At 46.6% G+C, this 25,727-nt stretch overlaps 1 pseudogene; it reads right to left on the bottom strand.

Annotated features, from left to right (window-relative positions):
- LOC135508556 (attractin-like) overlaps positions 1-25,727 on the bottom strand; it is a 194,836-nt pseudogene that overhangs the window by 43,192 nt on the left and 125,917 nt on the right.

Raw genomic sequence — 25,727 nt, 5'->3', positions numbered from 1 at the left:
TAAATGGCATTGTATCTGGTCTATCTGTAAATAGCATTGTATCTGGTCTATCTGTAAATAGCATTGTATCTGGTCTATCTGTAAATAGCATTGTATCTGGTCTATCCATTGTATCTGTAAACAGCATTCTTCCTGGGGTTTATTGTGGATAGCATTGTATCTGTAAATAGCATTGTATCTGGTCTATCTGTAAATAGCATTGTAGGCATCTGCAGCTTCTTCCTGGGGTTTAGCATTGTATATTGTCTATCTGTAAATAGCATACTGTATCTGGTCTATCTGTAAAAGCAGTTACAATATCTGTCACAACATATTAAGTGTAAATAGTTATCTGTTGATAGGGTTTGTGAATATCTGTAAATAGCATTTTATATTGTCTATCTGTAAATCAGCATTGTAAGTGTCTATCTTGTTGAATGTCCTTCCCTATCAGTGTGTAAATAGCATTGTATCTGGTCTATCTGTAAATAGCATTATATCTGGTCTATCTGTAAATAGCATTGTATATTGTCTATCTGTAAATAGCATTGTATCTGGTCTATCTGTAAATAGCATTGTATCTGGTCTATCTGTAAATAGCATTGTATCTGGTCTATCTGTAAATAGCATTGTATCTGGTCTATCTGTAAATAGCATTGTATCTGGTCTATCTGTAAATAGCATTGTATCTGGTCTATCTGTAAATAGCATTGTATATTGTCTATCTGTAAATAGCATTGTATATTGTCTATCTGTAAATAGCATTGTATCTGGTCTATCTGTAAATAGCATTGTATCTGGTCTATCTGTAAATAGCATTATATCTGGTCTATCTGTAAATAGCATTGTATCTGGTCTATCTGTAAATAGCATTGTATCTGGTCTATCTGTAAATAGCATTGTATCTGGTCTATCTGTAAATAGCATTGTATCTGGTCCAGAAGTCTACTAAGGGTTGGTAACAGGCTGATTGGTCGGCTGTTTGAGCCAGTAAAGGGGACTTTACTATTCTTAGGTAGAGGAATGACTTTAGCTTCCCTCCATGCCTGAGGGAACACACTCTCTAGTTGGCTTATATTGAGGATATGGCAAATAGGAGTGACAATATCATACACTATTATCCTCAGTCATTTTCCATCCAAGTTGTCAGACCCCGGTAGCTTGCCATTGTTGATAGACAACAATACTTTATTCACCTATTCCACACTCCCTTTAGGAAATTTCAAATGACAATGCTTTCATAATTTTGTCAGTTATACTTGGATGTGTAGGTTCGGCATTTGTTGCTGGCATGTCAGGCCTTAGTTTGCTAATCTTGCCAATGAAAAAAACATTAAAGTGGTTGGCATTATCAGTGGGTTTTGTGTTGAATGAGCCATCTGATTCAATGAATGAGGGAGCGGAGTTTGCCTTTTTGCCCGAAATGTAATTTAAGGTGCTTCAAAGCTTTTTACAAACATTCTTTATATAATTTATCTTTGTTTCATAGTGTAGTTTTTCTTTTTATTCAGTTTAGTCACATGATTTCCTAATTTGCAGTACTTTGCCAATCGGTTGTACAGCCAGACGTATTTGCTTTTGTCTCATCCCTCTCAACCACAATGTTTTTCAATTCCTCATCAATCCACTGGGATGGAACAGTTTTTACAGTCATTGTCTTAATGGGTGCATGGTTATTAGTAACTTGAAGAAACATTTTCATAAATGTGCAGCGTCTGGTTGCTCCTCATTACACACCACAGACCAGCAGCGTCTGGTTGCTCCTCATTACACACCACAGACCAGCAGCGTCTGGTTGCTCCTCATTACACACCACAGACCAGCAGCGTCTGGTTGCTCCTCATGACACACCACAGACCAGCAGCGTCTGGTTGCTCCTCATTACACACCACAGACCAGCAGCATCTGGTTGCTCCTCATTACACACCACAGACCAGCAGCGTCTGGTTGCTCCTCATTACACACCACAGACCAGCAGCATCTGGTTGCTCCTCATTACACACCACAGACCAGCAGCGTCTGGTTGCTCCTCATTACACACCACAGACCAGCAGCGTCTGGTTGCTCCTCATTACACACCACAGACCAGCAGCGTCTGGTTGCTCCTCATTACACACCACAGACCAGCAGCGTCTGGTTGCTCCTCATGACACACCACAGACCAGCAGCGTCTGGTTGCTCCTCATTACACACCACAGACCAGCAGCGTCTGGTTGCTCCTCATTACACACCACAGACCAGCAGCGTCTGGTTGCTCCTCATTACACACCACAGACCAGCAGCGTCTGGTTGCTCCTCATTACACACTACAGACCAACAAATATTATTTACATCAACAACATATGAATCACAACAAAACTTATTGTATGACCTCTTATACACTATATTAGGCCCAGACTGACCTCTTATTCACTATATTAGGCCCAGCCTGACCTCTTATACACTATATTAGGCCCAGCCTGACCTCTTATTCACTATATTAGGCCCAGCCTGACCTCTTATGCTCACTATATTAGGCCCAGCCTGACCTCTTATACACTATATTAGGCCCAGCCTGAGCTCTTATACACTATATTAGGCCCAGCCTGACCTCTTATACACTATATTAGGCCCAGCCTGACCTCTTATACACTACATTAGGCCCAGCCTGTCCTCTTATTACACTGAGCTCTTATACACTATATTAGGCCCAGCCTGACCTCTTATTCACTATATTAGGCCCAGCCTGACCTCTTATACACTATATTAGGCCCAGCCTGACCTCTTATACACTATATTAGGCCCAGCCTGACCTCTTATACACTATATTAGGCCCAGCCTGACCTCTTATACACTATATTAGGCCCAGCCTGACCTCTTATACACTATATTAGGCCCAGCCTGACCTCTTATACACTATATTAGGCCCAGCCTGACCTCTTATACACTATATTAGGCCCAGCCTGACCTCTTATACACTATATTAGGCCCAGCCTGACCTCTTATACACTATATTAGGCCCAGGCCCAGCACTATATTAGGCCCAGCCTGACCTCTTATACGCTGGGCGGCAGGGTAGCCTCGTGGTTAGAGCGTTGGACTAGTAGCCAGAAGGTTGCAAGTTCAAACCCCGAGCTGACAAGGTACAAATCTGTCGTTCTGCCCCTGAACAGGCAGTTAACACCACTGTTCCTAGGCCGTCATTGAAAATAAGAATTTGTTCTTAACTGACTTGCCTAGTAAAATAAAGGTAAAAAAATAAAAAATAAAAAAATTAAAATGAGGCCCAGCTTGACATCTTATACACTATATTAGGCCCAGCCTGACCTCTTATACACTATATTAGGCCCAGCCTGACCTCTTATACACTATATTAGGCCCAGCTTGACCTCCTATACACTATATTAGGCCCAGTCTGACCTCTTATACACTATATTAGGCCCAGCCTGAGCTCTTATACACTATATGAGGCCCAGCCTGACCTCTTATATACTATGAGGCCCAGCCTGACCTCTTATACACTATATTAGGCCCAGCCTGACCTCTTATACACTATATTAGGCACAGCCTGACCTCTTATACACTATATTAGGCCCAGCCTGACCTCTTATACACTATATGAGGCCCAGCCTGACCTCTTATACACTATATGAGGCCCAGCCTGACCTCTTATACACTATATGAGGCCCAGCCTGACCTCTTATTCACTATATGAGGCCCAGCCTGACCTCTTATACACTATATGAGGCCCAGCCTGACCTCTTATACACTATATTAGGCCCAGCCTGACCTCTTATACACTATATTAGGCCCAGCCTGACCTCTTATACACTATATTAGGCCCAGCCTGACCTCTTATACACTATATTAGGCCCAGCCTGACCTCTTATACACTATATGAGGCCCAGCCTGACCTCTTATACACTATATGAGGCCCAGCCTGACCTCTTATACACTATATGAGGCCCAGCCTTTGGAACTGTGGTTTTCCTAGATATGGCTACTATGTTGTGATCAATACATCCGATGGGTCAGGATACTGCTTTAAAGCAGAATTCTGCCGCATTAGTAAAAATGTGATCAATACATGTTGATGATTTCATTCCTGTGCTGTTTGTAACTACCCTGGTAGGTTGACTGATAACCTGATCCATGTTGATGATTTCATTCCTGTGCTGTATGTAAAGCTTTTTCTTGAGTGGGCAGCTTCATGAAAGCCAGTCAATATTTAGGTGACCCAGAAAATATACCTCTGTTGATATCACATACGTTATCAAGCATTTCACACACATTATCCAGATACTGACTGTTAGCACTTGGTGGTCTATAGCAGCTTCCTACCAAAATGGTCTTTTGGTAAGCTGTAGCCATATTACTTCAACAGCATTTATAGGAATGTAGCTCTAAATATAGACCGTAACCCCTGTTAGCATTTCTGTGTTTTCTGTAGATTTTTTAACCATGTATTGCTACCACTATTTATGTTTTTAACCTTTATTTTACCAGGTAAGTTGCCTGAGAAGACATTCTCATGGACCTGGGGAATAGTTACAGGGGAGAGGAGGGGGATGAATGAGCCAATTGTAAACTGGGGCTGATTAGGTGAATGTGATAGTATGATGGCCAGATTAGGAATTTAGCCAGGACACTGGGATTAACACCCCTACTATTACAATAAGTACCATGGGATCTATAGCAGGACACTCAGTCACAGAGAGTCAGGACACCCATATGTAAAAAGTTAAGATCCCATCCAAAATAAATTGACACTTTTTTTGGAATCTTTCAGAGTTAGAATCAGTTATGTTACCTGTGAAGGTGATTTAAGTGTGTTACCTGTGAAGCTGTATTAGTATTACCTGTGAAGGTGTGCTACCTGTGAATGTGAATTTAGGTGTGCTACATGTGAATGCATATTTAGGTGTGTTACCTGTGTAGGTGTATTCAATTGTGTTACCCGTGAAGGTGCATTTAGGTGTGTTACCTGTGAAGGCGTGTTACCTGTAAAAGTGTATTAAATTGTGTTACCTGTGAAGGTGTATTTAGGTGTGTTACCTGTGAAGGTGTATTTAGGTGTGTTACCTGTGAAGGTGTATTTAGGTGTGTTACCTGTGAAGGTGTGTTAAAATGTGTTACCTGTGAAGGTGTGTTTAGGTGTGTTTAGGTGTGTTACCTGTGAAGGTGTATTAAAGTCTGTTACCTGTGAAGGTATGTTAAGGTGTTACCTGTGGAGCTATGTTAAGGTGTGTTACCTGTGAAGCTGGCGGCCCAGGTGATGTTGAGGTTGAAGTTTTTGGAGGCGTTAATGAAAACAACCAGATCACGATTCTGCTGCGGAGGAGAGAGGGATGAGGAGATGAATAATCTGACCTTAACCCTAAACCCTACTTCCTCGGGCATGGCCGGACCCCTGACCTCTAACCCCAGCAGTATGGGTGTGGTCCTACCTCCTCGGGTGTTGCTACAAAGTTGATGGCGGTGTAGTAGCGGTCGTCCTCCTGAGACAGACTGAAGGTGAACTGGTAGTCTATCAGCAGGGTGTCTGGTAGGGAGATAAACACAGCTACATGTTAGAACAGCGGTTCACTCTCCTCTTCATAGATATTCTAGTTATGTAGCAGATGCTCTTATCCAGAGCGATTTGCAGGAGCCATTAGGGTTAAATGCCTTGCTCAAGGACACATCAAAATATGTTTCACCTTGTTGGCTTGGGATTGGAACCAGTGACCTTTGGGTTAGTGGCCCAACGCGCTAATCGTTACTGGCCCAACGCTGTACAGCATGTCCCTTTCAACATCAACTTACTGAAGGTACGTGGTTGTGGACGATTGCTGTTAAAGGGTAACTCCGCCACTATTCAAACTCATTCATTATCTACAGCACCAAACCAGTCTACATACACTACATGGCCAACAGTATGGGGACACCTGCGGTCTATGATCTCATTCCAAAATCATGGCCTTTAATATAGAGTTGGTCCCCCCTTTACTGCTATAACAGCCTCCACTATTCTGGGAAGGCTTTAATATAGAGTTGGTCCCCTCTTTGCTACTATAACAGCCTCCACTCTTCTGGGAAGGCGATGTTCTACTCTGAAGGACTCCGCGCGATGTTCTACACTGAAGGACTCAGCCTCAGTGTGATGTTCTACTCTGAAAGACTCAGCCTCAGCGTGATGTTCTACTCTGAAGGACTCAGCGTCAGCGCGATGTTCCACTCTGAAGGACTCAGCCTTAGCATGATGTTCTACTCTGAAGGACTCAGCCTCAGCGCGATGTTCTACTCTGAAGGACTCGGCGCGATGTTCTACTCTGAAGGACTCGGCGCGACGTTCTACTCTGAAGGACTCAGCGTGACGTTCTACGCTGAAGGACTCAGCGTGATGTTCTACTCTGAAGGACTCAGCGTGACGTTCTACACTGAAGGACTCAGCGTGACGTTCTACTCTGAAGGACTCAGCGTGACGTTCTACTCTGAAGGACTCAGCGTGACGTTCTACTCTGAAGGACTCAGCGTGACGTTCTACTCTGAAGGACTCAGCGTGACGTTCTACTCTGAAGGACTCAGCGTGACGTTCTACTCTGAAGGACTCAGCGTGACGTTCTACTCTGAAGGACTCAGCGTGACGTTCTACACTGAAGGACTCAGCGTGACGTTCTACACTGAAGGACTCAGCGTGACGTTCTACTCTGAAGGACTCAGCGTTACGTTCTACTCTGAAGGACTCAGCGTGACGTTCTACTCTGAAGGACTCAGCGTGACGTTCTACTCTGAAGGACTCAGCGTGACGTTCTACTCTGAAGGACTCAGCGTGACGTTCTACTCTGAAGGACTCAGCGTGACGTTCTACTCTGAAGGACTCAGCGTGACGTTCTACTCTGAAGGACTCAGCGTGACGTTCTACTCTGAAGGACTCAGCGTGACGTTCTACTCTGAAGGACTCGGCGTGACGTTCTACTCTGAAGGACTCGGCGTGACTTTCTACTCTGAAGGACTCAGCGTGACGTTCTACTCTGAAGGACTCAGCGTGACGTTCTACTCTGAAGGACTCAGTGTGACGTTCTACACTGAAGGACTCAGCGTGACGTTCTACACTGAAGGACTCAGCCTCAGTGTGATGTTCTACTCTGAAAGACTCAGCCTCAGCGTGATGTTCTACTCTGAAGGACTCAGCGTGATGTTCTACTCTGAAGGACTCAGCCTCAGCGCGATGTTCCACTCTGAAGGACTCAGCCTTAGCATGATGTTCTACTCTGAAGGACTCAGCCTCAGCGCGATGATCTACTCTGAAGGACTCAGCGTGATGTTCTACTCTGAAGGACTCAGCCTCAGCGTGATGTTCTACACTGAAGGACTCGGCATGACATTCTACTCTGAAGGACTCAGCATGACGTTCCACTCTGAAGGACTCAGCGTGATGTTCTACTTTGAAGGACTCAGCCTCAGGGTGATGTTCTACTCTGAAGGACTCAGCCTCAGGGTGATGTTCTACTCTGAAGGACTCAGCCTCAGGGTGATGTTCTACTCTGAAGGACTCAGCCTCAGGGTGATGTTCTACTCTGAAGGACTCAGCCTCAGGGTGATGTTCTACTCTGAAGGACTCAACGTGATGTTCTACTCTGAAGGACTCAGCCTAAACATGATGTTCTACTCTGAAGGGCTCAGCGTGACGTTCTACTCTGAAGGACTCAGCGTGACGTTCCACTCTGAAGGACTCAGCGTGACATTCTACTCTGAAGGACTCAGCGTGACATTCTACTCTGAAGGACTCAGCGTGACATTCTACTCTGAAGGACTCAGCGTGACGTTCTACTCTGAAGGACTCAGTGTGATGTTCTACTATGAAGGACTCAGCCTCAGGGTGATGTTCTACTCTGAAGGACTCAGCCTCAGCGTGAAGTTCTACTCTGAAGGACTGAGTGTGACGTTCTACTCTGAAGGACTCAGCGTGACGTTTTACTCTGAAGGACTCAGCGTGATATTCTACTCTGAAGGACTTAGCTTCAGCGTGATATTCTACTCTGAAGGACTCAGCCTCAGCGTGAAGTTCTACTCTGAAGGACTGAGTGTGATGTTCTACTCTGAAGGACTCAGCCTCAGGGTGATGTTCTACTCTGAAGGACTCAGCCTCAGCATGATGTTTTACTCTGAAGGACTCAGCCTCAGCATGATGTTCTACTCTGAAGGACTCAGCCTCAGCATGATGTTCTACTCTGAAGGACTCAGCCTCAGCATGATGTTCTACTCTGAAGGACTCAGCCTCAGGGTGATGTTCTACTCTGAAGGACTCAGCCTCAGCATGATGTTTTACTCTGAAGGACTCAGCCTCAGCATGATGTTCTACTCTGAAGGACTCAGCCTCAGCATGATGTTCTACTCTGAAGGACTCAGCCTCAGCATGATGTTCTACTCTGAAGGACTCAGCCTCAGCATGATGTTCTACTCTGAAGGACTCAGCATGATGTTCTACTCTGAAGGACTCAGCATGATGTTCTACTCTGAAGGACTCAGCATGATGTTCTACTCTGAAGGACTCAGCATGATGTTCTACTCTGAAGGACTCAGCATGATGTTCTACTCTGAAGGACTCAGCATGATGTTCTACTATGAAGGACTCAGCATGATGTTCTACTATGAAGGACTCAGCATGATGTTCTACTCTGAAGGACTCAGCATGATGTTCTACTCTGAAGGACTCAGCCTCAGGGTGATGTTCTACTCTGAAGGACTCAGCCTCAGGGTGATGTTCTACTCTGAAGGACTCAGCCTCAGGGTGATGTTCTACTCTGAAGGACTCAGCCTCAGGGTGATGTTCTACTCTGAAGGACTCAGCCTCAGGGTGATGTTCTACTCTGAAGGACTCAGCCTCAGGGTGATGTTCTACTCTGAAGGACTCAGCCTCAGGGTGATGTTCTACTCTGAAGGACTCAGCCTCAGGGTGATGTTCTACTCTGAAGGACTCAGCCTCAGGGTGATGTTCTACTCTGAAGGACTCAGCCTCAGGGTGATGTTCTACTCTGAAGGACTCAGCCTCAGGGTGATGTTCTACTCTGAAGGACTCAGCCTCAGGGTGATGTTCTACTCTGAAGGACTCAGCCTCAGGGTGATGTTCTACTCTGAAGGACTCAGCCTCAGGGTGATGTTCTACTCTGAAGGACTCAACGTGATGTTCTACTCTGAAGGACTCAGCCTAAACATGATGTTCTACTCTGAAGGACTCAGCGTGAAGTTCTACTCTGAAGGACTGAGTGTGACGTTCTACTCTGAAGGACTCAGCGTGACGTTTTACTCTGAAGGACTCAGCGTGACGTTCCACTCTGAAGGACTCGGCGTGACGTTCCACTCTGAAGGACTCGGCGTGACGTTCCACTCTGAAGGACTCGGCGTGACGTTCTACTCTGAAGGACTCAGCATGACGTTCTACTCTGAAGGACTCAGCGTGACGTTCTACTCTGAAGGACTCAGCGTGACGTTCTACACTGAAGGACTCAGCCTCAGTGTGATGTTCTACTCTGAAAGACTCAGCCTCAGCTTGATGTTCTACTCTGAAGGACTCAGCGTGATGTTCTACTCTGAAGGACTCAGCCTCAGCGCGATGTTCCACTCTGAAGGACTCAGCCTTAGCATGATGTTCTACTCTGAAGGACTCAGCCTCAGCGCGATGATCTACTCTGAAGGACTCAGCGCGATGTTCTACTCTGAAGGACTCAGCCTCAGCGTGATGTTCTACACTGAAGGACTCGGCATGACATTCTACTCTGAAGGACTCAGCATGACGTTCCACTCTGAAGGACTCAGCGTGATGTTCTACTATGAAGGACTCAGCCTCAGGGTGATGTTCTACTCTGAAGGACTCAGCCTCAGGGTGATGTTCTACTCTGAAGGACTCAGCCTCAGGGTGATGTTCTACTCTGAAGGACTCAACGTGATGTTCTACTCTGAAGGACTCAGCGTGATGTTCTAATCTGAAGGACTCAGCATGATGTTCCACTCTGAAGGACTCAACGTGATGTTCTACTCTGAAGGACTCAGCCTCAGGGTGATGTTCTATTCTGAAGGACTCAGCGTGATGTTCTACTATGAAGGACTCAGCCTCAGGGTGATGTTCTACTATGAAGGACTCAGCGTGATGTTCTACTATGAAGGACTCAGCCTCAGGGTGATGTTCTACTCTGAAGGACTCAGCCTCAGGGTGATGTTCTACTCTGAAGGACTCAGCCTCAGGGTGATGTTCTCTGAAGGACTCAGCCTCAGGGTGATGTTGAAGGACTCAGCCTCAGGGTGATGACTCTGAAGGACTCAGCCTCAGGGTGATGTTCTACTCTGAAGGACTCAGCGTGATGTTCTAATCTGAAGGACTCAGCATCATGTTCCACTCTGAAGGACTCAACGTGATGTTCTACTCTGAAGGACTCAGCCTCAGGGTGATGTTCTATTCTGAAGGACTCGCAGAGATGTTCTACGCTGAAGGTAGATTAGAGTTCCACTTACAGTAACAGGTTCCTTTCAGAGGGTTTCCTTGGTAACGGTTCTCCACCTCACACCTGAAGGAAAACGGACGAAAGGGAATAAAAGAGGAGAGGGATTTCATTTTGAAACAACAACGTGAAGGTAAATCAATAACTTAAATTAATCCTTCTGTGATTTCACAACTGACTATGAAACCATGCAGTCAATGACGACACAGCGGAGAAGGATCATAATGACAGAAAGAGAAGTGAAAGGAAAGACAGAATGAAAAGAATAAGTAGGTCGACATGTACTGACAGGTGGTGGTGGTCTGAACTGTACTGAGTCAGTCAGTCAGGTGGTAGTGGTCTGAACTGTACTGAGTCAGTCAGTCAGTCAGTCATACAGGTGGTAGTGGTCTGAACTGTACTGAGTCAGTCAGTCAGTCATACAGGTGGTAGTGGTCTGAACTGTACTGAGTCAGTCAGTCAGTCATACAGGTGGTAGTGGTCTGAACTGTACTGAGTCAGTCAGACAGGTGGTAGTGGTCTGAACTGTACTGAGTCAGTCAGTCAGTCATACAGGTGGTAGTGGTCTGAACTGTACTGAGTCAGTCAGTCAGTCATACAGGTGGTAGTGGTCTGAACTGTACTGAGTCAGTCATACAGGTGGTAGTGGTCTGAACTGTACTGAGTCAGTCAGTCAGTCATACAGGTGGTAGTGGTCTGAACTGTACTGAGTCAGTCATACAGGTGGTAGTGGTCTGAACTGTACTGAGTCAGTCAGTCAGTCATACAGGTGGTAGTGGTCTGAACTGTACTGAGTCAGTCAGACAGCTGGTAGTGGTCTGAACTGTACTGAGTCAGTCAGTCATACAGGTGGTAGTGGGAACTCTGAGTCACTGTACAGGTGGAGTCTGAGTCAGTCATACAGGTGGTAGTGGTCTGAACTGTACTGAGTCAGTCATACAGGTGATAGTGGTCTGAACTGTACTGAGTCAGTCAGTCAGTCATACAGGTGATAGTGGTCTGAACTGTACTGAGTCAGTCAGTCAGTCATACAGGTGGTAGTGGTCTGAACTGTACTGAGTCAGTCAGTCAGTCATACAGGTGGTAGTGGTCTGAACTGTACTGAGTCAGTCAGTCAGTCATACAGGTGGTAGTGGTCTGAACTGTACTGAGTCAGTCAGTCAGTCAGACTGAACTGCTGGTAGTGTCTCAGACAGCTGGTAGTGGTCTGAACTGTACTGAGTCAGTCAGTCAGTCAGACAGGTGGTAGTGGTCTGAACTGTACTGAGTCAGTCAGTCAGTCATACAGGTGATAGTGGTCTGAACTGTACTGAGTCAGTCATACAGGTGGTAGTGGTCTGAACTGTACTGAGTCAGTCAGTCAGTCATACAGGTGGTAGTGGTCTGAACTGTACTGAGTCAGTCATACAGGTGGTAGTGGTCTGAACTGTACTGAGTCAGTCATACAGCTGGTAGTGGTCTGAACTGTACTGAGTCAGTCAGTCAGTCATACAGGTGGTAGTGGTCTGAACTGTACTGAGTCAGTCAGTCAGGTGGTAGTGGTCTGAACTGTACTGAGTCAGTCAGTCAGTCAGTCATACAGGTGATAGTGGTCTGAACTGTACTGAGTCAGTCAGACAGTCAGTCAGTCAGGTGGTAGTGGTCAGAACTGTACTGAGTCAGTCAGACAGTCAGTCATACAGGTGGTAGTGGTCAGAACTGTACTGAGTCAGTCATACAGGTGGTAGTGGTCTGAACTGTACTGAGTCAGTCAGTCAGTCAGTCATACAGGTGGTAGTGGTCTGAACTGTACTGAGTCAGTCAGACAGTCAGTCATACAGGTGGTAGTGGTCTGAACTGTACTGAGTCAGTCATACAGGTGGTAGTGGTCTGAACTGTACTGAGTCAGTCATACAGGTGGTAGTGGTCTGAACTGTACTGAGTCAGTCATACAGGTGGTAGTGGTCTGAACTGTACTGAGTCAGTCAGTCAGTCATACAGGTGGTAGTGGTCTGAACTGTACTGAGTCAGTCAGTCAGTCATACAGGTGGTAGTGGTCTGAACTGTACTGAGTCAGTCATACAGGTGGTAGTGGTCTGAACTGTACTGAGTCAGTCAGTCAGTCATACAGGTGGTAGTGGTCTGAACTGTACTGAGTCAGTCAGTCAGTCATACAGGTGGTAGTGGTCTGAACTGTACTGAGTCAGTCAGTCAGTCAGGTGGTAGTGGTCTGAACTGTACTGAGTCAGTCATACAGCTGGTGTGGTCTACAGTCATACATGATGTGGTAGTGGTCTGAACTGTACTGGTCAGTCATACAGCTGGTAGTGGTCTGAACTGTACTGAGTCAGTCAGTCATACAGGTGGTAGTGGTCTGAACTGTACTGTCAGTCAGTCAGTCATACTGAGGTACAGGTGATAGTGGTCTGAACTGTACTGAGTCAGTCAGTCAGTCATACAGGTGGTAGTGGTCTGAACTGTACTGAGTCAGTCAGTCATACAGGTGGTAGTGGTCTGAACTGTACTGAGTCAGTCATACAGGTGATAGTGGTCTGAACTGTACTGAGTCAGTCAGTCAGTCATACAGGTGGTAGTGGTCTGAACTGTACTGAGTCAGTCATACAGGTGGTAGTGGTCTGAACTGTACTGAGTCAGTCAGTCAGTCATACAGGTGATAGTGGTCTGAACTGTACTGAGTCAGTCAGTCAGTCAGACAGGTGATAGTGGTCTGAACTGTACTGAGTCAGTCAGTCAGTCATACAGGTGGTAGTGGTCTGAACTGTACTGAGTCAGTCAGTCATACAGGTGATAGTGGTCTGAACTGTACTGAGTCAGTCAGTCAGTCAAACAGGTGGTAGTGGTCTGAACTGTACTGAGTCAGTCAGTCATACAGGTGGTAGTGGTCTGAACTGTACTGAGTCAGTCAGTCAGTCATACAGGTGGTAGTGGTCTGAACTGTACTGAGTCAGTCAGACAGCTGGTAGTGGTCTGAACTGTACTGAGTCAGTCATACAGGTGATAGTGGTCTGAACTGTACTGAGTCAGTCAGACAGCTGGTAGTGGTCTGAACTGTACTGAGTCAGTCATACAGGTGGTAGTGGTCTGAACTGTACTGAGTCAGTCAGTCAGTCATACAGGTGATAGTGGTCTGAACTGTACTGAGTCAGTCAGTCAGTCAGACAGGTGGTAGTGGTCTGAACTGTACTGAGTCAGTCAGTCAGACAGGTGGTAGTGGTCTGAACTGTACTGAGTCAGTCAGACAGTCAGTCATACAGGTGGTAGTGGTCTGAACTGTACTGAGTCAGTCAGACAGCTGGTAGTGGTCTGAACTGTACTGAGTCAGTCAGTCAGTCATACAGGTGGTAGTGGTCTGAACTGTACTGAGTCAGTCAGTCAGTCAGTCATACAGGTGGTAGTGGTCTGAACTGTACTGAGTCAGTCAGTCATACAGGTGGTAGTGGTCTGAACTGTACTGAGTCAGTCAGTCATACAGGTGGTAGTGGTCTGAACTGTACTGAGTCAGTCATACAGGTGATAGTGGTCTGAACTGTACTGAGTCAGTCAGTCAGTCATACAGGTGATAGTGGTCTGAACTGTACTGAGTCAGTCAGTCAGTCAGTCAGTCATACAGGTGGTAGTGGTCTGAACTGTACTGAGTCAGTCATACAGCTGGTAGTGGTCTGAACTGTACTGAGTCAGTCAGTCAGTCATACAGGTGGTAGTGGTCTGAACTGTACTGAGTCAGTCAGTCAGTCATACAGGTGGTGGTGGTCTGAACTGTACTGAGTCAGTCAGTCAGTCAGTCAGTGATAGTGGTCTGAACTGTACTGAGTCAGTCAGTCATACAGGTGGTAGTGGTCTGAACTGTACTGAGTCAGTCATACAGGTGGTAGTGGTCTGAACTGTACTGAGTCAGTCATACAGGTGGTAGTGGTCTGAACTGTACTGAGAGTCAGTCATACAGGTGTAGTGGTCTGAACTGTACTGAGTCAGTCAGTCAGTCATACAGGTGGTAGTGGTCTGAACTGTACTGAGTCAGTCATACAGGTGGTAGTGGTCTGAACTGTACTGAGTCAGTCAGTCAGTCAGTCAGTCATAGTGGTCTGAACTGTACTGAGTCAGTCATACAGGTGGTAGTGGTCTGAACTGTACTGAGTCAGTCAGTCAGTCAGTCATACAGGTGGTAGTGGTCTGAACTGTACTGAGTCAGTCAGTCAGTCATACAGGTGGTAGTGGTCTGAAACTGAGTCAGTCATACAGGTGGTAGTGGTCTGAACTGTACTGAGTCAGTCATACAGGTGGTAGTGGTCTGAACTGTACTGAGTCAGTCAGTCATACAGGTGGTAGTGGTCTGAACTGTACTCAGTCAGTCAGTCATACAGGTGGTAGTGGTCTGAACTGTACTGAGTCAGTCATACATAGTGGTCTGAACTGTACTGAGTCAGTCATACAGGTGGTAGTGGTCTGAACTGTACTGAGTCAGTCAGTCAGTACAGGTGGTAGTGGTCTGAACTGTACTGAGTCAGTCAGTCAGTCATACAGTACTGAGTCAGTCATACAGGTGGTAGTGGTCTGAACTGTACTGAGTCAGTCAGTCAGTCATACAGGTGGTAGTGGTCTGAACTGTACTGAGTCAGTCAGTACAGGTGGTAGTGGTCTGAACTGTACTGAGTGAGTCAGTCATACAGGTGGTAGTGGTCTGAACTGTACTGAGTCAGTCATACAGGTGGTAGTGGTCAGAACTGTACTGAGTCAGTCATACAGGTGGTAGTGGTCTGAACTGTACTGAGTCAGTCAGTCAGTCATACAGGTGGTAGTGGTCTGAACTGTACTGAGTCAGTCATCAGGTGGTAGTCAGTCAGTCAGTCAGTCAGGTGGTAGTGGTCTGAACTGTACTGAGTCAGTCAGTCAGTCAGTCAGTCATACAGGTGGTAGTGGTCTACAGTCAGTACACAGTCAGTCATACAGGTGGTAGTGGTCTGAACTGTACTGAGTCAGTCATACAGGTGGTAGTGGTCTGAACTGTACTGAGTCAGTCATACAGGTGGTAGTGGTCTGAACTGTACTGAGTCAGTCATACAGGTGGTAGTGGTCTGAACTGTACTGAGTCAGTCAGACAGTCAGTCATACAGGTGGTAGTGGTCTGAACTGTACTGAGTCAGTCATACAGGTGGTAGTGGTCTGAACTGTACTGAGTCAGTCAACAGGTGGTAGTGGTCTGAACTCAGTACTGTAGTGGTCAGTCAGTCAGTCATACAGGTGGTAGTGGTCAGTCATGTACTGATAGTCAGTCAGTCAAACAGGTGGTAGTGGTCTGAACTGTACTGAGTCAGTCATACAGGTGGTAGTGGTCTGAACTGTACTGAGTCAGTCAGTCAAACAGGTGGTAGTGGTCTGAACTGTACTGAGTCAGTCATACAGGTGGTAGTGGTCTGAACTGTACTGAGTCAGTCAGTCAGTCATACAGGTGGTAGTGGTCTGAACTGTACTGAGTGTCATACAGGTGGTAGTGGTCTGAACTGTACTGAGAGTCAGTCATACAGGTGGTAGTGGTCTGAACATGTCAGTCAGTCAGTCAGTCAGTCATACAGGTGGTAGTGGTCTGAACTGTACTGAGTCAGTCAGTCATACAGGTGGTAGTGGTCTGAACTGTACTGAGTGGTCAGTCATACAGGTGGTAGTGGTCTGAACTGTACTGAGTCAGTCAGTCAGTCATACAGGTGGTAGTGGTCTGAACTGTACTGAGTCAGTCATACAGGTGGTAGTGGTCTGAACTGTACTGAGTCAGTCATACAGGTGGTAGTGGTCTGAACTGTACTGAGTCAGTCAGTACAGGTGGTAGTGGTCTGAACTGTAGTCAGTCATACAGGTGGTAGTGGTCTGAACTGTACTGAGTCAGTCAGTCAGTCATACAGGTGGTAGTGGTCTGAACTGTACTGAGTCAGTCATACAGGTGGTAGTGGTCTGAACTGTACTGAGTCAGTCAGTCAGTCATACAGGTGGTAGTGGTCTGAACTGTACTGAGTCAGTCAGTCAGTCAGTCATACAGGTGGTAGTGGTCTGAACTGTACTGAGTCAGTCAGTCATACAGGTGGTAGTGGTCTGAACTGTACTGAGTCAGTCATACAGGTGGTAGTGGTCTGAACTGTACTGAGTCAGTCAGTCAGTCATACAGGTGGTAGTGGTCTGAACTGTACTGAGTCAGTCAGTCATACAGGTGGTAGTGGTCTGAACTGTACTGAGTCAGTCATACAGGTGGTAGTGGTCTGAACTGTACTGAGTCAGTCAGTCAGTCAGTCAGTCATAGTGGTCTGAACTGTACTGAGTCAGTCAGTCAAACAGGTGGTAGTGGTCTGAACTGTACTGAGTCAGTCAGTACATAGGTGGTAGTGGTCTGAACTGTACTGAGTCAGTCAGTCAAACAGGTGTAGTGGTCTGAACTGTCAGTCAGTCATACAGGTGGTAGTGGTCTGAACTGTGTGAGTCAGTCAGTCAGTCATACAGGTGGTAGTGGTCTGAACTGTACAGTCAGTCATACAGGTGGTAGTGGTCTGAACTGTACTGAGTCAGTCATACAGGTGGTAGTGGTCTGAACTCAGTCATACAGGTGGTAGTGGTCTGAACTGTACTAGTCTGAGTCAGTCATACAGGTGGTAGTGGTCTGAACTGTACTGAGTCAGAACTGGTAGTGGTCTGAACTGTACTGAGTCAGTCATACAGGTGGTAGTGGTCTGAACTGTACTGAGTCAGTCAGACAGGTGGTAGTGGTCTGAACTGTACTGAGGTCAGTCAGTCAGACAGGTGGTAGTGGTCTGAACTGTACTGAGTCAGTCAGTCATACAGGTGGTAGTGGTCTGAACTGTACCAGTCAGTCAGTCATACAGGTGGTAGTGGTCTGAACTGTACTGAGTCAGTCATACAGGTGGTAGTGGTCTGAACTGTACTGAGTCAGTCAGTCAAACAGGTGGTAGTGGTCTGAACTGTACTGAGTCAGTCATACAGGTGGTAGTGGTCTGAACTGTACTGAGTCAGTCATACAGGTGGTAGTGGTCTGAACTGTACTGAGTCAGTCTTACAGGTGGTAGTGGTCTGAACTGTACTGAGTCAGTCATACAGGTGGTAGTGGTCTGAACTGTACTGAGTCAGTCAGACAGGTGGTAGTGGTCTGAACTGTACTGAGTCAGTCAGACAGGTGGTAGTGGTCTGAACTGTACTGAGTCAGTCATACAGGTGGTAGTGGTCTGAACTGTACTGAGTCAGTCAGTCATACAGGTGGTAGTGGTCTGAACTGTACTGAGTCAGTCATACAGGTGGTAGTGGTCTGAACTGTACTGAGTCAGTCAGGTGGTGGTGGTCTGAACTGTACAGTCAGTCATACAGGTGGTAGTGGTCTGAACTGTACTGAGTCAGTCATACAGGTGGTAGTGGTCTGAAACTGAGTCAGTCAGACAGTCTGAACTGTACTGAGTCAGTCAGTCATACAGGTGGTAGTGGTCTGAACTGTACTGAGTCAGTCATACAGGTAGTGGTCTGAACTGTACTGAGTCAGTCAGACAGGTGGTAGTGGTCTGAACTGTACTGAGTCAGTCAGTCATACAGGTGGTAGTGGTCTGAACTGTACTGAGTCAGTCATACAGGTGGTAGTGGTCTGAACTGTACTGAGTCAGTCATACAGGTGGTAGTGGTCTGAACTGTACTGAGTCAGTCAGACAGGTGGTAGTGGTCTGAACTGTACTGAGTCAGTCAGTCATACAGTCAGTGGTAGTGGTCTGAACTGTACTGAGTCAGTCATACAGGTGGTGGTGGTCTGAACTGTACTGAGTCAGTCAGTCAGTCAGTGATAGTGGTCTGAACTTTATGCAGTGAAACAGACTTACTGCTATGTACTACGTACTAAGTATGCAATATGTATGTACTAAGTGTGTAATATCTACTGTCGTGTACTTACAGGTGACAGCGGTCTCCTTTGATGCCCTTGGTGGTGCAGAAACACTTCCCGTTGTTAGTGTTACACACACCGGCATGGCCATTACACTTACACGCTGCAATACAACATTATCACATGAATATATCAACATTATCACATTAACATAGCAACATTATCACATTAACATATCAACATTATCACATGAATATATCAACATTAACACATTAATATATCAACAATATCACATCAATATATCAACATTATCACATTAACATATCAACATTATCACATGAATATATCAACAATATCACATTAATATATCAACATTATCACTTTAATAATTCAGCACTATCACATTTATATAACTGAAATGCTGTCACAACATTATCACATTAATATAACTGACATGCTGTAACACAACATTATCACATAAATATATCAACATTATCACATTAATATATCCCCATTATCACATGAATATATCAACATTATCACATCGATATAACAATCAGGGGTGATCATAGAATGAACAGTTACACTGACAAAAAGAAGGGAAGCCACATTACCAAAGGCCTAAAGTCATTCAGAAGAGATCATGCAACATGATTTCTCAGGACTCTTTTGTTGAATGTGTAAAACATACAGTATGTTGTTCTGATGTGTATAAGGAAGAGAATCCAGCTAAAATCCAGGTAAAGCAACACACCGTGTACAGGTGTAAAATAAATAAGAGTGTTTCATCATCTGGCATGTGAGCTTCATGAGAACCATGGGAATGTAAGGACAGCAGGTCCTGCTCTTCCCCAAGAACCACAGCTCCAAGCAGACCACCAGGACAGCAGGTCCTGCTCTTCCTCTTCCCCAAGAACCACAGCTCCAAGCAGACCACCAGGACAGCAGGTCCTGCTCTTCCTCTTCCCCAAGAACCAAAGCTCCAAGCAGACCACCAGGACAGCGGGTCCTGCTCTTCCTCTTCCCCAAGAACCACAGCTCCAAGCAGTCCACCAGGACAGCAGGTCCTGCTCTTCCTCTTCCCCAAGAACCACAGCTCCAAGCAGTCCACCAGGTCCTGCTCTTCCCCAAGAACCACAGCTCCAAGCAGACCACCAGGACCTGCTCTTCCTCTTCCCCAAGAACCACAGCTCCAAGCAGGCCACCAGGACAGCAGGTCCTGCTCTTCCTCTTCCCCAAGAACCACAGCTCCAAGCAGGCCACCAGGACAGCAGGTCCTGCTCTTCCTCTTCCCCAAGAACCACAGCTCCAAGCAGTCCACCAGGACAGCAGGTCCTGCTCTTCCCCAAGAACCACAGCTCCAAGCAGACCACCAGGACCTGCTCTTCCTCTTCCCCAAGAACCACAGCTCCAAGCAGGCCACCAGGACTGCAGGTCCTGCTCTTCCTCTTCCCCAAGAACCACAGCTCCAAGCAGACCACCAGGACAGCAGGTCCTGCTCTTCCTCTTCCCCAAGAGCCACAGCTCCAAGCAGTCCACCAGGACAGCAGGTCCTGCTCTTCCTCTTCCCCAAGAACCACAGCTCCAAGCAGTCCACCAGGACAGCAGGTCCTACTCTTCCCCAAGAACCACACCTCCAAGCAGTCCACCAGGACAGCAGGTCCTGCTCTTCCCCAAGAACCACAGCTCCAAGCAGTCCACCAGGACCTGCTCTTCCCCAAGAACCACAGCTCCAAGCAGGCCACCAGGACAGCAGGTCCTGCTCTTCCTCTTCCCCAAGAACCACAGCTCCAAGCAGTCCACCAGGACAGCAGGTCCTGCTCTTCCCCAAGAACCACAGCTCCAAGCAGTCCACCAGGACAGCAGGTCCTGCTCTTCCCCAAGAACCACAGCTCCAAGCAGACCACCAGGACCTGCTCTTCCTCTTCCCCAAGAACCACAGCTCCAAGCAGGCCACCAGGACAGCAGGTCCTGCTCTTCCCCAAGAACCACAGCTCCAAGAAGACAACCAGGTCCTGCTCTTCCTCTTCCCCAAGAACCACAGTTCCAAGCAGACCACCAAGATAGCAGGTCCTGCTCTTCCTCAAGAACCACAGCTCCAAGCAGACCACCAGGACAGCAGGTCCTGCTCTTCCCCAAGAACCACAGCTCCAAGCAGACCACCAGGACAGCAGGTCCTGCTCTTCCCCAAGAACCACAGCTCCAAGCAGACCACCAGGACAGCAGGTCCTGCTCTTCCCCAAGAACCACAGCTCCAAGAAGACCACCAGGTCCTGCTCTTCCTCTTCCCCAAGAGCCACAGCTCCAAGCAGGCCGCAAAGATCTCAATCGTTCATTGAAGTTGATGGGTCAATTGAAACCAAACCTTTTGATATAGCCAATCATTTCAATGACTATTTCACTGGTGAAGTGGACAAACACAAGTGAAATAACACTGAACAGTCAAACATCATATTTGTGTATTAAGGATCTAATAATGAAAGAGAAGGATTGCTGCTTTCAATTTGGTCAAGTTAGTGTGAGAGAGGTGGAACAACTATTGTCATCCATCACTAATGATACGCCACCAGATATAGACAACCTAGATGGGAAACTATAGAGAATACTAGCAGACTGTATTACCACCAGATATAGACAACCTAGATGGGAAACTATAGAGAATGGTGGCAGTCTGTTTTACCACTAGATATAGATAACCTAGATGGGAAACTATAGAGAATACTAGCAGACTGTATTACCACTAGATATAGACAACCAAGATGGGAAACTATAGAGAATGGTGGCAGACTGTATTACCACCAGATATAGACAACCTAGATGGGACACTGTAGAGAATACTAGCAGACTGTATTGCCACTAGATATAGACAACCTAGATGGGAAACTAGAGAATACTAGCAGACTGTATTGCCACCAGATATAGACAACCTAGATGGGAAACTAGAGAATGGTGGCAGACTGTATTACCACCAGATATAGATAACCTAGATGGGAAACTAGAGAATACTAGCAGACTGTATTGCCACCAGATATAGACAATCTAGATGGGAAACTATAGAGAATGGTGGCAGACTGTATTACCACCAGATATTGACAACCTAGACGGGAAACTATAGAGAATACTACCAGACTGTATTGCCACTAGATATAGACAACCTAGATGGGAAACTATAGAGAATACTAGCAGACTGTATTGCCACCAGATATAGACAACCTAGATGGGAAACTATAGAGAATGGTGGCAGACTGTATTGCCACCAGATATAGACAACCTAGATGGGAAACTATAGGGAATACTAGCAGACTGTATTACCACTAGATATAGACAACCTAGATGGGAAACTATAGAGAATGGTGGCAGACTGTATTACCACCAGATATAGACAACCTAGATGGGACACTGTAGAGAATACTAGCAGACTGTATTACCACCAGATATAGACAACCTAGATGGGAAACTATAGAGAATGGTGGCAGTCTGTTTTACCACTAGATATAGATAACCTAGATGGGAAACTATAGAGAATACTAGCAGACTGTATTACCACTAGATATAGACAACCTAGATGGGAAACTATAGAGAATGGTGGCAGACTGTATTACCACCAGATATAGACAACCTAGATGGGACACTGTAGAGAATACTAGCAGACTGTATTGCCACCAGATATAGACAACCTAGATGGGAAACTAGAGAATAATAGCAGACTGTATTGCCACCATATATAGACAACCTAGATGGGAAACTATAGAGAATACTAGCGGACTGTATTACCACCAGATATAGACAACCTAGATGGGAAACTATAGAGAATGGTGGCAGACTGTATTACCACCAGATATAGACAACCTAGATGGGAAACTAGAGAATACTAGCAGACTGTATTGCCACCAGATATAGACAATCTAGATGGGAAACTATAGAGAATGGTGGCAGACTGTATTACCACCAGATATAGACAACCTAGATGGGAAACTATAGAGAATACTAGCAGACTGTATTGCCACTAGATATAGACAACCTAGATGGGAAACTATAGAGAATACTAGCAGACTGTATTGCCACCAGATATAGACAACCTAGATGGGAAACTATAGAGAATGGTGGCAGACTGTATTGCCACCAGATATAGACAACCTAGATCGGAAACTATAGAGAATGGTAGCAGACTGTATTACCACCAGATATAGACAACCTAGATGGGAAACTATAGAGAATGGTAGCAGACTGTATTACCACCAGATATAGACAACCTAGATGGGAAACTATGGAGAATACTAGCAGACTGTATTACCACCAGATATAGACAACCTAGATGGGAAACTATAGAGAATACTAGAGAACTTCCCACACTGCCCCTACTCGGATGGTATCGCGCCGTCCCAACCTTCGCTCTCTCTCCCCCGCTACTCTCTCCTCTTCCATCCTATCATCTCTTCCCTCTGCTCATACCTTCTCCAACCTTTCTCCTGAGTCTGCCTCCTCAACCCTCCTCTCTTCCCTTTCTGCATCCTTTGACTCTCTATGTCCCCTATCCTCCAGGCCGGCTCGGTCCTCCCCTCCCGCTCCGTGGCTCGATGACTCATTGCGAGCTCACAGAACAGAGCTCCGGGCAGCCGAGCGGAAATGGAGGAAAACTCGCCTCCCTGCGGACCTGGCATCCTTTCACTCCCTCCTCTCTACATTTTCCTCCTCTGTCTCTGCCGCTAAAGCCATTTCTACCACTCTAAATTCCAAGCATCTGCCTCTAACCCTAGGAAGCTCTTTGCCACCTTCTCCTCCCTCCTGAATCCTCCGCCCCCTCCCCCCCTCCTCCCTCTCTGCAGATGACTTCGTCAACCATTTTGAAAAGAAGGTCGACGACATCCGATCCTCGTTTGCTAAGTCAAACGACACCGCTGGTTCTGCTCACACTGCCCTACCCTGTGCTCTGACCTCTTTCTCCCCTCTTTCTCCAGATGAAATCTCGCTTCTTGTGACGGCCGGCCGCCCAACAACCTGCCCGCTTGACCCTATCCCCTCCTCTCTTCTCCAGACCATCTCCGGGGACCTTCTCCCTTACCTCACCTCGCTCATCAACTCATCCCTGACCGCTGGCTACGTCCCTTCCGTCTTCAAGAGAGCGAGAGTTGCACCCCTTCTGAAAAAACCTACACTCGATCCCTCCGATGTCAACAACTACAGACCAGTATCCCTTCTTTCTTTTCTCTCCAAAACTCTTGAACGTGCCGTCCTTGGCCAGCTCTCCCACTATCTCTCTCAGAATGACCTTCTTGATCCAAATCAGTCAGGTTTCAAGACTAGTCATTCAACTGAGACTGCTCTTCTCTGTATCACGGAGGCGCTCCGCACTGCTAAAGCTAACTCTCTCTCCTCTGCTCTCATCCTTCTAGACCTATCGGCTGCCTTCGATACTGTGAACCATCAGATCCTCCTCTCCACCCTCTCCGAGTTGGGCATCTCCGGCGCGGCCCACGCTTGGATTGCGTCCTACCTGACAGGTCGCTCCTACCAGGTGGCGTGGCGAGAATCTGTCTCCTCGCCACGCGCTCTCACCACTGGTGTCCCCCAGGGCTCTGTTCTAGGCCCTCTACTATTCTCGCTATACACCAAGTCACTTGGCTCTGTCATAACCTCACATGGTCTCTCCTATCATTGCTATGCAGACGACACACAATTAATCTTCTCCTTTCCCCCTTCTGATGACCAGGTGGCGAATCGCATCTCTGCATGTCTGGCAGACATATCAGTGTGGATGACGGATCACCACCTCAAGCTGAACCTCGGCAAGACGGAGCTGCTCTTCCTCCCGGGGAAGGACTGCCCGTTCCATGACCTCGCCATCACGGTTGACAACTCCGTTGTGTCGTCCTCCCAGAGCGCTAAGAACCTTGGCGTGATCCTGGACAACACCCTGTCGTTCTCAACCAACATCATGGCGGTGGCCCGTTCCTGTAGGTTCATGCTCTACAACATCCCAGAGTACGACCCTGCCTCACACAGGAAGCGGCGCAGGTCCTAATCCAGGCACTTGTCATCTCCCGTCTGGATTACTGCAACTCGCTGTTGGCTGGGCTCCCTGCCTGTGCCATTAAACCCCTACAACTCATCCAGAACGCCGCAGCCCGTCTGGTGTTCAACCTTCCCAAGTTCTCTCACGTCACCCCGCTCCTCCGCTCTCTCCACTGGCTTCCAGTTGAAGCTCGCATCCGCTACAAGACCATGGTGCTTGCCTACGGAGCTGTGAGGGGAACGGCACCGCAGTACCTCCAGGCTCTGATCAGGCCCTACACCCAAGCAAGGGCACTGCGTTCATCCACCTCTGGCCTGCTCGCCTCCCTACCATTGAGGAAGTACAGTTCCCGCTCAGCCCAGTCAAAACTGTTCGCTGCTCTGGCCCCCCAATGGTGGAACAAACTCCCTCACGACGCCAGGACAGCGGAGTCAATCACCACCTTCCGGAGACACCTGAAACCCCACCTCTTCAAGGAATACCTAGGATAAGATAAGTAATCCTTCTCACACCCCCCCTTAATGATTTAGATGCACTATTGTAAAGTGGCTGTTCCACTGGATGTCAGAAGGTGAATTCACCAATTTGTAAGTCGCTCTGGATAAGAGCGTCTGCTAAATGACTTAAATGTAAATGTAAATGTACTAGCAGACTGTATTGCCACCATATATAGACAACCTAGATGGGAAACTATAGAGAATACTAGCGGACTGTATTACCACCAGATATAGACAACCTAGATGGGAAACTATAGAGAATGGTAGCATACTGTATTGCCACCATATATAGACAACCTAGATGGGAAACTATAGAGAATACTAGCGGACTGCATTACCACCAGATATAGACAACCTAGATGGGAAACTATAGAGAATACTAGCAGACTGTATTGCCACCAGATATAGACAACCTAGATGGGAAACTATAGAGAATACTAGCAGACTGTATTACCACCAGATATAGACAACCTAGATGGGAAACTATAGAGAATACTAGCAGACTGTATTACTACCAGATATAGACAACCTAGATGGGAAAGTATAGAGAATGGTGGCAGACTGTATTACCACCAGATATAGACAACCTAGATGGGAAACTATAGAGAATAATAGCAGACTGTATTGCCACCAGATATAGACAACCTAGATGGGAAACTATAGAGAATACTAGCAGACTGTATTACTACCAGATATAGACAACCTAGATGGGAAACTATAGAGAATACTAGCAGACTGTATTACCACCAGATATAGACAACCTAGATGGGAAACTATAGAGAATGGTGGCAGACTGTATTACCACCAGATATAGACAACCTAGATGGGAAACTATAGAGAATGGTAGCAGACTGTAATGCCACCATATATAGACAACCTAGATGGGAAACTATAGAGAATACTAGCGGACTGTATTACCACCA

The sequence above is a fragment of the Oncorhynchus masou genome, chromosome 21, assembly GCF_036934945.1.
Source record: "Oncorhynchus masou masou isolate Uvic2021 chromosome 21, UVic_Omas_1.1, whole genome shotgun sequence".
Classification (NCBI taxonomy): domain Eukaryota; kingdom Metazoa; phylum Chordata; class Actinopteri; order Salmoniformes; family Salmonidae; genus Oncorhynchus; species Oncorhynchus masou.
This window is presented reverse-complemented; position numbering and strand designations above follow the sequence as displayed.